Raw genomic sequence first — 12,500 nt, 5'->3', positions numbered from 1 at the left:
CTTGGCACTTTTCGGCTGTGCCTGGCTGGCGGCCCACTCACTCGATCGCCATGTCTGTTTGCCACAGTTTTCCCGGTGGTGCCGCACCCGGGCTCGCCCCGGCAGACGCGTTTTTTTTTTTTCTTTCGCCCCGGCTGACGCAGTTTTCGCGCCGCCCCGGCTGACGCGGTTTCGTGCCGCCCCGGCAGACGCGGTTTTTTGCGCCGCCCCGGCTGACGCGGTTTTTGCCGCCCCGGCTGACGCAGTTCGGACTTAGCACTTTTTGGCTGAGCCTGGCTGGTGGCCCACTCACTCGATCGCCATGTCTGTTAGCCACAGTTTTCCCGGTGGTGCCGCACCCGGGCTCGCCCCGGCTGACGCAGTTTTCGCGCCGCCCCGGCTGACGCGGTTTCGTGCCGCCCCGGCAGACGCGGTTTTCGCGCCGCCCCGGCTGACGCGGTTTTTGCCGCCCCGGCTGACGCAGTTCGGACTTAGCACTTTTCGGCTGTGCCTGGCTGGCGGCCCACTCACTCGATCGCCATGTCTGTTTGCCACAGTTTTCCCGGTGGTGCCGCACCCGGGCTCGCCCCGGCTGACGCAGTTTTCGCGCCGCCCCGGCTGACGCGGTTTCGTGCCGCCCCGGCAGACGCGGTTTTCGCGCCGCCCCGGCTGACGCGGTTTCGTGCCGCCCCGGCAGACGCGGTTTTTTGCCGCCCCAGCTGACGCAGTTCGGACTTAGCACTTTTTGGCTGAGCCTTGCTGGCGGCCCACTCACTCGATCGCCATGTCTGTTTGCCACAGTTTTCCCGGTGGTGCCGCACCCGGGCTCGCCCCGGCAGACGCGTTTTTTTTTTTCTTTCGCCCCGGCTGACGCAGTTTTCGCGCCGCCCCGGCAGACGCGGTTTTCGCGCCGCCCCGGCAGACGCGGTTTTTTGCGCCGCCCCGGCTGACGCGGTTTTTTGCCGCCCCGGCTGACGCAGTTCGGACTTGGCACTTTTTGGCTGAGCCTGGCTGGCGGCCCACTCACTCGATCGCCATGTCTGTTTGCCACAGTTTTCCCGGTGGTGCCGCACCCGGGCTCGCCCCGGCTGACGCAGTTTTCGCGCCGCCCCGGCAGACGCGGTTTCGTGCCGCCCCGGCAGACGCGGTTTTTTGCGCCGCCCCGGCTGACGCGGTTTTTTGCCGCCCCGGCTGACACGGTTCGGACTTTGCACTTTTCGGCTGTGCCTGGCTGGCGGCCCACTCACTCGATCGCCATGTCTGTTTGCCACAGTTTTCCCGGTGGTGCCGCACCCGGGCTCGCCCCGGCAGACGCGTTTTTTTTTTTTTTTTCTTTCGCCCCGGCTGACGCAGTTTTCGCGCCGCCCCGGCTGACGCGGTTTCGTGCCGCCCCGGCAGACGCGGTTTTTTGCGCCGCCCCGGCTGACGTGGTTTTTGCCGCCCCGGCTGACGCAGTTCGGACTTTGCACTTTTTGGCTGAGCCTGGCTGGCGGCCCACTCACTCGATCGCCATGTCTGTTTGCCACAGTTTTCCCGGTGGTGCCGCACCCGGGCTCGCCCCGGCAGACGCGTTTTTTTTTTTTCCTTCGCCCCGGCAGACGTGGTTCCCCCCCCCCCCTCCGTCTTTCTTTTTGTTTTTTTTTTTCGCCGCGGCTGAAGTGGATTTTTCGGTGCCTCGACGCCCCGGTAGTCGCGGTTTTTCCGTTTCCGCACGGCCCCGGCTGACGCTGCTCGGTCACAGTCGCCTTTTGTGGTGATTGCAGACTTCTTGAGCGCGGGTGTTTTTTTTTGTTGTTGTTGTTGTTGTTTTATTACGCATTCGCTCCAGCAGACGCTGTTTAGACTTTTTGTTTCCTCTTTTATCCTGCGACGAGGTGACGAGGTTTATTCGGTGCCCCGCCGCCCCGGCTGAAGTGATTTTTCCTGTCCCGTGCCGCCCCGGCTGACGCGGTTGGGACTTCGCGTTTGTTCGGCCGCCACGGGTTTTGGCGCACTCGCTCGGTTGCTTGTTGTTGCCACTTGTTGCGAACCCAGGTTTCTTGAGCGAGCGCGGGCGTTTTTTCTTCCTTTCTTTCTTTGTTCTATGTGTTAGCGAATCGGCCTTTAATATCACACGAGGACTCACAACCAACAATTTTCAGTTTGAAGTGTAAAAAATCTGCAGGTGTTGACGTAACTGACTTGCCCCGTACCCTTGAGTACATCCATGAAGTTCTCGTAGTACTACTAAATCGCATTATTCCAAGTGGAGAAATTCCCATAAACTTGCAAACCTCTACACGAAAATCGGTGCGCGTGATAAAGTTGAAAATTATCGTCCGATATCAAATGTGCCTTCTATAACACAAATTCTAGGAAAAAAAAAAAAAAAAACACTTGTTCGCCGTTTTCTGCGCCGTGACTGGCAGCACTCCGGCGAAGCGAAACGGGGTCGATTCGAGCACGATATCGGCGTCTTTCGACGTGCTCGCCGGCGACCGTCGCACGAGTACGTCGCACGAGCGCGTCTGCCGGGGCGCCGTTTGCGAAGCCGACGCAAAAGTGGGAACCGCCGCTCGGATGATCGCCGCTTTCGGCAGAGTGAGTGTTGGCACTCCGGGGAAGCGAAACAGCGTGAATGCGCCCACGAAATCGGCGTATTTTGAAGTGCCCGCCGGCGACCGTCGCACGAGTACGGTAAACCGCGTCAGCCGGGGCGTAGTTCGGGACGCCGACGAAAAAGTGGGAAGCGCAACTCGGATCTTCGCCGTTTTTGCAGGAGTGAGTGGCGGCCCTCCTGCGAGACCAAGAAGCATCGATTCGTGCACGAATTCGGCGCCTTTCGACGTGATCGCCGGCGACCGTCGCTCGAGTAGGGCAAACCGCGTCTGCCGGGGCGGGCTTCGGGACGCCGATGCGAAAGTGGGAAACGCTGCTCGGATGTTCGCCGTTTTTGGCCGAGTGAGTGCTGGCACACGGGCGAAGCCAAACGGGGCCGATTACGGCACGATATCGGCGTCTTTCGACGTGCCCGCCGGCGACCGTCGCACGAGTACGGTAAACCGCGTCAGCCCGGGCGGAGTTCGGGACGCCGATGCGAAAGTGGAGAACGCCGCTCGGATCTTCGCCGTTTTTGGAGGAGTGAGTGGCGGCACTCCGGAGAAGCCAGGGAGCGCCAATTAGCGCACGATATCGGCGTCTTTCGACGCGCTCGCCGGCGACCGTCGCACGAGTAGGGCAAACCGCGTCTGCCGGGGCGGGGTTTACGACGCCGACGCAAAAGTGGGAACCGCCGCTCGGATGTTGGCCGTTTTTGGCAGAGTGAGTGCTGGCACTCCGGCGACGCGAAAGAGCGCGAATGCGCCCACGAAAGTGGCGTATTTGGACGTGCGTGACGGCGACCGCTGCAGGAGTACGAAAAACCACGTCAGCCGGGGCGAGCGACACACGGCGGTCTGGGTGCTTATCGCTGCTATTATAGGGGCACCCCGGCAGACGCAGAAAAAAAAAAAAAAATTTTCGACCTTCTTTTTTGCTGGTCGAGCTCGGGTAACCCAGGTCGCAATGGGAGCCGCGCACGAAAGCGGCGTCGCGAGACGCGTTCGCGGTCGCTAGTCGCACGAGCTCGGCAACCGCGTCAGCCGGCGCGGAGTTCGGGATGCCGACGGCTAAGTGGGTACCGCTGCTCGGATGTTCGCCGTTTTTGGCCGAGTGAGTGCTGGCACTCCGGTGAAGCCAAGGAGCGCCAATTCGTGCACGATATCGGCGTCTTTCGACGTGCCCGCCGGCCACCGCCGCACGAGTACGGCAAACCGCGTCTGCCGGGGCGGGGTTCGCGACGCGTACGCAATAGTGGGAACCGTCGCTCGGATGTTCGTCGTCTTTGGCCGAGCGAGTGCTGGCACTCCGGCGAAGCGAAACGGGGCCGATTCGGGCACGATATCGGCGTATTTCGACGTGCTCGCCGGCGACCGTCGCACGAGTACGGCAAAGCGCGTCTGCCGGGGCGAGGTTTGCGACGCCGACGAAAAAGTGGGAAGCGCCGCTCGGATCTTCGCCGTTTTTGCAGGAGTGAGTGGCGGCCCTCCTGCGAGACCAAGAAGCATCGACTCGCGCACGATATCGGTGTCTTTCGACGTGCCCGCCGGCCACCGCCGCACGAGTACGGCAAACCGCGTATGCCGGGGCGGGGTTGGCGACGCCGACGCAAAAGTGGGAACCGCCACTAGGATGTTCGCCGTTTTTGGCAGAGTGAGTGCTGGCACTCCGGCGAAGCGAAAGAGCGCGAATGCGCCCACGAAAGTGGCGTGTTTGGACGTGCTTGACGACGACCACCGCAGGAAAACGAAAAACCACGTCAGCCGGGGCGAGCGACCCATGGCGGTCTGGGTGCTTATCGCTGCTATTATAGGGGCACCCCGGCAGACGCAAAAAAAAAAAAAAAATTTTTTTCGACATTCTTTTTTGCTCGTCGACCTCGGGTGACCCAGGTCGCAGTGGGAGCCGCGCACGAAAGCGGCGTCGCGAGACGGCTTCGCGGTCGCTAGTCGCACGAGCTCGGCAACCGCGTCTGCCGGGGCGGAGTTCGGGACGCCGACGGCTAAGTGGGAACCGCCGCTCGGATGTTCGCCGTTTGTGGCCGAGTGAGTGCTGGCACTCCGGCGAAGCCAAACGGGGCCGATTCCGGCACGATATCGGCGTCTTTCTACGTGCTCGCCGGCGACCGTCGCACGAGTACGGCAAAGTGCGTCTGCCGGGGCGGGGTTTGCGACGCGTACGCAATAGTGAGAACCGTCGCTCGGATGTTCGTCGTCTTTCGCCGAGCCAGTGCTGGCAATCCGGCGAAGCCGAACGGAGCCGATTCGGGCACGATATCGGCGTCTTTCCACGTGCTCGCCGGCGACCGTCGCACGAGTACGGTAAACCGCGTCAGCCGGGGCGGAGTTCGGGACGCCGATGCGAAAGTGGGAAGCGCCGCTCGGATCTTCGCCGTTTTTGGAGGAGTCAGTGGCGGCACTCCGGTGAAGCCAAGGTGCGCCAATTCGCGCACGATATCGGCGTCTTTCGACGTGCCCGCCGGCCACCGTCGCACGAGTACGGCAAACCTCGTCTGCCGGGGCGGGGTTTGCGACGCCGACGCAAAAGTGGGAACCGCCGCTCGGATGTTCGCCGTTTTTGGCAGAGTGAGTGCTGGCACTCCGGCGAAGCGAAAGAGCGCGAATGCGCCCACGAAAGTGGCGTGTTTGGACGTGCTTGACGACGACCACCGCAGGAAAACGAAAAACCACGTCAGCCGGGGCGAGCGACCCATGGCGGTCTGGGTGCTTATCGCTGCTATTATAGGGGCACCCCGGCAGACGCAAAAAAAAAAAAAATTTTTTTCGACATTCTTTTTTGCTCGTCGACCTCGGGTGACCCAGGTCGCAGTGGGAGCCGCGCACGAAAGCGGCGTCGCGAGACGGCTTCGCGGTCGCTAGTCGCACGAGCTCGGCAACCGCGTCTGCCGGGGCGGAGTTCGGGACGCCGACGGCTAAGTGGGAACCGCCGCTCGGATGTTCGCCGTTTGTGGCCGAGTGAGTGCTGGCACTCCGGCGAAGCCAAACGGGGCCGATTCCGGCACGATATCGGCGTCTTTCTACGTGCTCGCCGGCGACCGTCGCACGAGTACGGCAAAGTGCGTCTGCCGGGGCGGGGTTTGCGACGCGTACGCAATAGTGAGAACCGTCGCTCGGATGTTCGTCGTCTTTCGCCGAGCCAGTGCTGGCACTCCGGCGAAGCCGAACGGAGCCGATTCGGGCACGATATCGGCGTCTTTCCACGTGCTCGCCGGCGACCGTCGCACGAGTACGGTAAACCGCGTCAGCCGGGGCGGAGTTCGGGACGCCGATGCGAAAGTGGGAAGCGCCGCTCGGATCTTCGCCGTTTTTGGAGGAGTCAGTGGCGGCACTCCGGTGAAGCCAAGGTGCGCCAATTCGCGCACGATATCGGCGTCTTTCGACGTGCCCGCCGGCCACCGTCGCACGAGTACGGCAAACCTCGTCTGCCGGGGCGGGGTTTGCGACGCCGACGCAAAAGTGGGAACCGCCGCTCGGATGTTCGCCGTTTTTGGCAGAGTGAGTGCTGGCACTCCGGCGAAGCGAAAGAGCGTGAATGCGCCCACGAAAGTAGCGTATTTGGACGTGCTTGACGGCGACCGCCGCAGGAGTACGAAAAACCACGTCAGCCGGGGCGAGCGACCCACGGCGGTCTGGGTGCTTATCGCTGCTATTATAGGGGCACCCCGGCAGACGCAGAAAGAAAAAAAAAAATGGGGACATGGCGTGCGTCACCGTGCGGCTTCGCAGCGTTGCCGAAGTCGCCGAGCCCTTCGACTGAGCCGAACGGCGGACAGGGAACGTTGGTCGGCCGTTCTAACCTGTCGGTGCCACGCCGAGACGTCGTTAAGGAAAACCGCGTCGTGGGCCTCTACGACGCCGTCGAGTCGTTGTACGTTTGGTGTCCAGCGTGTCGGCGGCGAGTAGCGGACACGTCGTTCACGACTTCGGTCTTTCGCAGTCGACGCGAACTTGCGGAGAGTCGTGGTGCCTCACGTTTTCGGCAGAAACCGCGGCGGAATTTTCCCGTGCGTGCGCGCACGACCTCGGTGCTGTGCCGTCAGCGTAGTGTTGCACAAACTCGTGGCCTACCCAAGGTGCGGTACGTTTGCGGCCGTATCCTCGGTGGGAATTTCGTGAGTAGGGTCGCAAATTCTACGACCTCGGCGGGTTTGAGAGCGACGTAGACTTGTGGCACGCTCAACATGCCACACGTTTCGGGGCACACCCGCGGTGAAATTTTCTCGAGTACGCTCGTATTAGGGCCCAAGGAGGTCTGGGTACTTATCGCTGCTATTATGTGGGGGTTCTCGTGAGCGGCGTACGCGAAAGCGACCGGGTGTCTGATATGCGGCGGGCTTCGGCCTCGTCAAGCGTGTCCTCGGGTCTGCTCCAGGGGAATCCACGGCAGTCGTCTGCAGCCTCATCCGCTTGATGCGTTAGGGGCTGGTTGTCGGACGGTGCCGTTTTACCACGATATCGAGGTGTGTTCCGTGTCGTCCTCGGGCGATTCAGATGCGAAAGCGCCGAAGACGCGGGCGTGACCCGTCGTCTGGCGGCTTTGCAGTCTCGGCTCCGTTGCTAGTTCCGGCCGGTCCACCGACAGTGCAGCGGGCTTGGGCAACCCGCACGGCGCGACCGAGTCGATGCAACGAAAAAGAGCGAGCATGAACGTGCTTCTTGCCGCACGGCTCCCACTCGTCTTTCGGGAAGGTTGTGCCGTAGCGAGCTCGAACGCCGTCATCTCGGAGTGCAAAATAAGCGTGTTGGGGCGCCTGAAGGTGGCCTCCGCCGCACACAGACTGCGTCCGGCCCGCCGAGGGCGAGGACGGACGCGCAGTCGAACGATTACCTGGTTGATCCTGCCAGTAATCATATGCTTGTCTCAAAGATTAAGCCATGCATGTCTAAGTACATGCCGAAATAAGGCGAAACCGCGAATGGCTCATTAAATCAGTTATGGTTCCTTAGATCGTTTCTTCCTACTTGGATAACTGTGGCAATTCTAGAGCTAATACATGCAGTGAGCCTGGAGCCCTTTGGGTAACGGGTGCTTTTATTAGACCAAGATCGATCGGGTTTCGGCCCGTATTGTGTGGTGACTCTGGATAACTTTGTGCTGATCGCATGGCCACGAGCCGGCGACGTTTCTTTCAAGTGTCTGCCTTATCAACTTTCGATGGTAGGTTACTTGCTTACCATGGTTGTTACGGGTAACGGAGAATCAGGGTTCGATTCCGGAGAGGGAGCCTGAGAAACGGCTACCACATCCAAGGAAGGCAGCAGGCGCGCAAATTACCCACTCCCGGCACGGGGAGGTAGTGACGAAAAATAACAATACGGGACTCTTTTGAGGCCCCGTAATTGAAATGAGTACACTCTAAATCCTTTAACGAGGATCAATTGGAGGGCAAGTCTGGTGCCAGCAGCCGCGGTAATTCCAGCTCCAATAGCGTATACTAAAGCTGCTGCGGTTAAAAAGCTCGTAGTTGGATCTCAGTTCCAGACGAGTAGTGCATCTACCCGATGCGACGGCTCGGACTGAACATCATGCCGGTTCTTTCTTGGTGCACTTCATTGTGTGCCTCGAGATGGCCGGTGCTTTTACTTTGAAAAAATTAGAGTGCTCAACGCAGGCGAGTCGCCTGAATAAACTTGCATGGAATAATAGAACAAGACCTCGTTTCTGTTCTGTTGGTTTTTGGAATACGAGGTAATGATTAAGAGGGACGGACGGGGGCATTCGTATTGCGGCGCTAGAGGTGAAATTCTTGGACCGTCGCAAGACGAACTACTGCGAAAGCATTTGCCAAGAATGTTTTCATTGATCAAGAACGAAAGTCAGAGGTTCGAAGGCGATCAGATACCGCCCTAGTTCTGACCATAAACGATGCCAACCAGCGATCCGCCTGAGTTACTCAAATGACTCGGCGGGCAGCTTCCGGGAAACCAAAGTATTTGGGTTCCGGGGGAAGTATGGTTGCAAAGCTGAAACTTAAAGGAATTGACGGAAGGGCACCACCAGGAGTGGAGCCTGCGGCTTAATTTGACTCAACACGGGAAAACTTACCCGGCCCGGACACTGGGAGGATTGACAGATTGAGAGCTCTTTCTTGATTCGGTGGATGGTGGTGCATGGCCGTTCTTAGTTGGTGGAGCGATTTGTCTGGTTAATTCCGATAACGAACGAGACTCTAGCCTATTAAATAGGTGCGGGGTTCCCAGCACCTTACAACCTTCTTAGAGGGACAAGCGGCTCCTAGCCGCACGAAACAGAGCAATAACAGGTCTGTGATGCCCTTAGATGTCCGGGGCCGCACGCGCGCTACACTGAAGGAAGCAGCGTGTCTTTATCCCTGTCTGAAAAGACTGGGTAACCCGTGGAACTTCTTTCGTGATTGGGATAGGGGCTTGCAATTGTTCCCCTTGAACGAGGAATTCCCAGTAAGCGCGAGTCATAAGCTCGCGTTGATTACGTCCCTGCCCTTTGTACACACCGCCCGTCGCTACTACCGATTGAATGATTTAGTGAGGTCTTCGGACCGATGTCCGGCGCGGCCTTTCGGTTGCGCCGGTCTGTTGGAAAGATGACCAAACTTGATCATTTAGAGGAAGTAAAAGTCGTAACAAGGTTTCCGTAGGTGAACCTGCGGAAGGATCATTAACGGATTGTGAAGGGTGAGCGCCTCAGCTGCGTCTGCGCCCGACACTTTCTGCCGCTGACCCCGTTTGGACGCGGGGTCGGCTTTTCCCCACGGGGCTGCCTGAATGTGGAGCGGCACCCCGTGACAAATTGTTGCGCCCAGCGGACGCCAACACCGCGACCTTGGACGGTCGGCCAGGTGGCGGACGCGGGTACAAACGGCGCAACGCACTCATAGGTCGGCTTTCGACCCGCCACTGCACCGTGGCTCGAAGCGCTCGAAATGCGCGACCCGACCGCTGCGGGACCGCCTAGTACTGTAAACAGGAGCGGCGGAGCGCGAACGGCGAGTCGTGGTTACGTCGGTAGAAGGCGAGGCTGCGCGTTCCCGAAACGCCAGCCGAGTGCCCTCCCGACCGTTCGAGCGTGCAAGAACGAGACCCGACAATCGCGCGGCGACTGCCAAGTACGAGAGGAACGGCACAAGCGTCGGCGGTCGGTCAAGGAACTGGCGATGTGACGGGTCCGCTGTGCACCAGTGCATACCGTCCCGCCGTCCGCGGCAAGCGCCTCCGCGTCCTCGGGTGACGGAGGCTGCCGGTCGGTTCTTGCAGGCGAGGGATCTCGCTGGCACCGGTTCGCGTTGACGCGCGGCCGGTCATGGCACGGCGATGCGACGGCCGAGGTGCGCAGTACTCGATGGAGGAACCGCACGCTCCGATGACCGTCCCGCCCTCCGCGGCGTATGCGTACCGACCGTAATGGTTGCAGCAGCGCCGGCCGGCTTTTGAATTCGCCACACGAAACACGGTGCGAGATCGCGGTTAGGGGAGCGTCGACGTTGCCAGGCGTTTTGCTTGCTGCCGAGGGAAAGGCGGCACGGCCACGTCGCGCTCGTCGCGATTAGCGGGTCTGCGCGCTTTGGGAAGGTGCCGCAACGACTTGCCGAAAGAGGAAGCACGGAAGAACGAGGGACTTGGACGTCCCGACAATTGAACGCACTTGCGGCCAGGCCCTTGCTGGCTTCGTTCTTCCGCCTCGAGTAGGCTCGTACGCGGCTCCGGCGCCGAAAGTGGTCCTTGGCACCGACTTCGGTGGACGTGGGAAGTGCCGCGCAAGTACGGCGCGCCTGGCTCCACCTGTTGGCTAAAGTAGGCAGCCGGATCGGCATTTTGGTGTGCGGTGGCAAACCGTGGATGCGAAAAAAGCTTGTGCGATTTCGTGGAACAAAAAGCGGGGGTCCCCCTTTTTATGCGGAGGAGACCGACCCGCCCGCCGTGGTGAACCGCGACGCCACGGTAAAAACGGGAGAGGCTTGTCGATGGGACCGTGCATCCCGCGCTCCACGGAGGCCGGGAGGCGGCCGCCCGAGGAAATGTGTAGCCGTCGAGGCCCGCATCTGCGTGCACTCTTATCCAAATGGGTGTACCGCAGGCATTTTCTGGTTAGGCGGGCCAATGAGAGCGAGCACACAACGATACCTACGGGTCCGGCTTGGAGAACCGGCTTCGACGCCTCCCGAGTATTTATAGAGGGGTGGACCACGAAAGCACTCGCAAGTAGCGGAAGCGAAACGCCGTCCGAAACACACCGTTTGCTCGATTTGCGGCAGCCGAAAAAGGCGCGGCAGAGTTTTGGAGTCCAAGCGTGCGCTGAAAAGCGCCCTTCTTGGCCACTGTTTGGCCGAGTGCCAGAAACGTTTGGTTTTGACTGTACGGAATTGAACAAACACTTTTTCACGACTCTAAGCGGTGGATCACTCGGTTCTCGGGTCGATGAAGAACGCAGCCAGCTGCGAGACTTGGTGTGAATTGCAGGACACACTGAGCACTGATTCTTTGAACGCACATTGCGGCCTTGGGTCTTCCCTTGGCTTCGTCTGTCTGAGGGTCGGATCACATATCAAGAGAGCCTTCGGCGCACAAGGGAACGTGAGCCGTCGACTCGTTTTGACCGCGTCGGCAACACGGACAGCACGCTGAACACCTCACAGCGAGCGCCAACAGCGGCCACTCAAGGGCGAGACGGTGGCGACCGTCGTGCCAGAGCCCAACCGAAACGGGGGCGACCGACTGCATTGAGGATGTGGCACCTCGTTGAGACCGCCGCAGGACTTCGAGTCGGAAGGAAGCCTGCAGGGAAAGTGCGGTCGAGGTTGCGTACTCCTCTCTGCGACCGGGCGCGCAAGAGCTGCGAGAGCCACGGACGCGCAACTTTAACGCACGGTAAACACGAGGAGCGAAAGCCGGCCAGCAAAGCTTCTCCAGCCGTGCGCAAAGTGCGCGAGATCGCAGCCTTGCGTTGCGCTTGTTGCCCTCGAAGTAAGCAGGGTGTCCCGTAGACCGGGCGCTCGAACACGCTGCGGGGCCGTGCCTCCTCCAGGCTTTGCCGCGCGAACAGGGAACGTTCGCGCGCAAAGCGCAGGGAGGTGAGGAGGCTGCGCCCGACGTTTGCGGTTCGCTGCGTACGCGGTTGATGCGGAGAGCACGGCGCGACGACTTGCCGCGAAGCGGAAAAAGTCTCCCGCACGAGTTGGCGAAACGTTGGCGAAGCTTAAGGCGTTCTCGTCGTAGTCCGCCGTCGGTCTAAGTGCTTCGCAGTTCCCGTCCCGTTCAAAAAACTGGGCCACTCCAGTTGGGGCGGGGGCGACGCTACACGAGACGATGCCTCTCGCCAGGCTGCGTGGCTGCCCTTGCGGCGGCGGCGACTGGCCTCGGCGGTGTTTGGGCTTTCGACACGGTCGTTTATCACGCAACTGCTCGGACGACGCACGCGCGCAGCGGAATGCCGCTTGCCAGCCTTGTGAAGATGTGACCCTGTACAGGGTTGCGGGCGCACTTGGTAGGGCGTCGTACTCGGTTCGCGATGGGTTTACGAACGTGTCCCGTCACTTCCACGTCACACCGGTTGTGCGCCGCACGCGTGCAGCGGGGAAGCCGATTGCCAGCCTTGTGAAGAAGTGGCCCTGTACAGGGTTGCGGGCGCACTTGGTAGGGCGAGCGCACGCGGTCGTGCAGGAAGTTGATGGAAGCGAATGTATCCGCTGTCGACCTCAGATCAGGCGAGACAACCCGCTGAATTTAAGCATATCACTAAGCGGAGGAAAAGAAACCAACAGGGATTCCCCGAGTAGCTGCGAGCGAAACGGGACCGAGCCCAGCACCGAATCCCCCGTCCTTGCAGGCGGTCGGGAAATGTGGTGTATGGGAGGCGACGTTCTCGGGTGTTTGCGACGGTGCAAGTCCCCCTGACAGGGGCTTGTCCCAGAGTGGGTGCCAGGCCCGTCTCCGCCGTTGCGCGCCCGG

The 12,500-nt window shown here is 60.6% G+C and overlaps 2 non-coding genes and 1 pseudogene across 2 annotated transcripts; all 3 read left to right on the top strand.

Annotated features, from left to right (window-relative positions):
• The first annotated feature begins 7,401 nt into the window (after nucleotides 1–7,401).
• Nucleotides 7,402–9,216, top strand: LOC142794612 (small subunit ribosomal RNA). Its single transcript, XR_012892486.1, has one exon. It is a non-coding gene; the product is annotated as a small subunit ribosomal RNA (ribosomal RNA).
• Nucleotides 9,217–10,935: 1,719 nt separating this feature from the next.
• Nucleotides 10,936–11,088, top strand: LOC142794618 (5.8S ribosomal RNA). Its single transcript, XR_012892491.1, has one exon. It is a non-coding gene; the product is annotated as a 5.8S ribosomal RNA (ribosomal RNA).
• Nucleotides 11,089–12,242: 1,154 nt separating this feature from the next.
• LOC142794617 (large subunit ribosomal RNA) overlaps nucleotides 12,243–12,500 on the top strand; it is a 2,822-nt pseudogene continuing 2,564 nt past the window's right edge.

Source organism: Rhipicephalus microplus, unplaced genomic scaffold (assembly GCF_043290135.1).
Source record: "Rhipicephalus microplus isolate Deutch F79 unplaced genomic scaffold, USDA_Rmic scaffold_465, whole genome shotgun sequence".
Classification (NCBI taxonomy): domain Eukaryota; kingdom Metazoa; phylum Arthropoda; class Arachnida; order Ixodida; family Ixodidae; genus Rhipicephalus; species Rhipicephalus microplus.
Note: the sequence above shows the minus strand (reverse complement) of the source record. Positions and strands in the feature narration are given on the sequence as shown.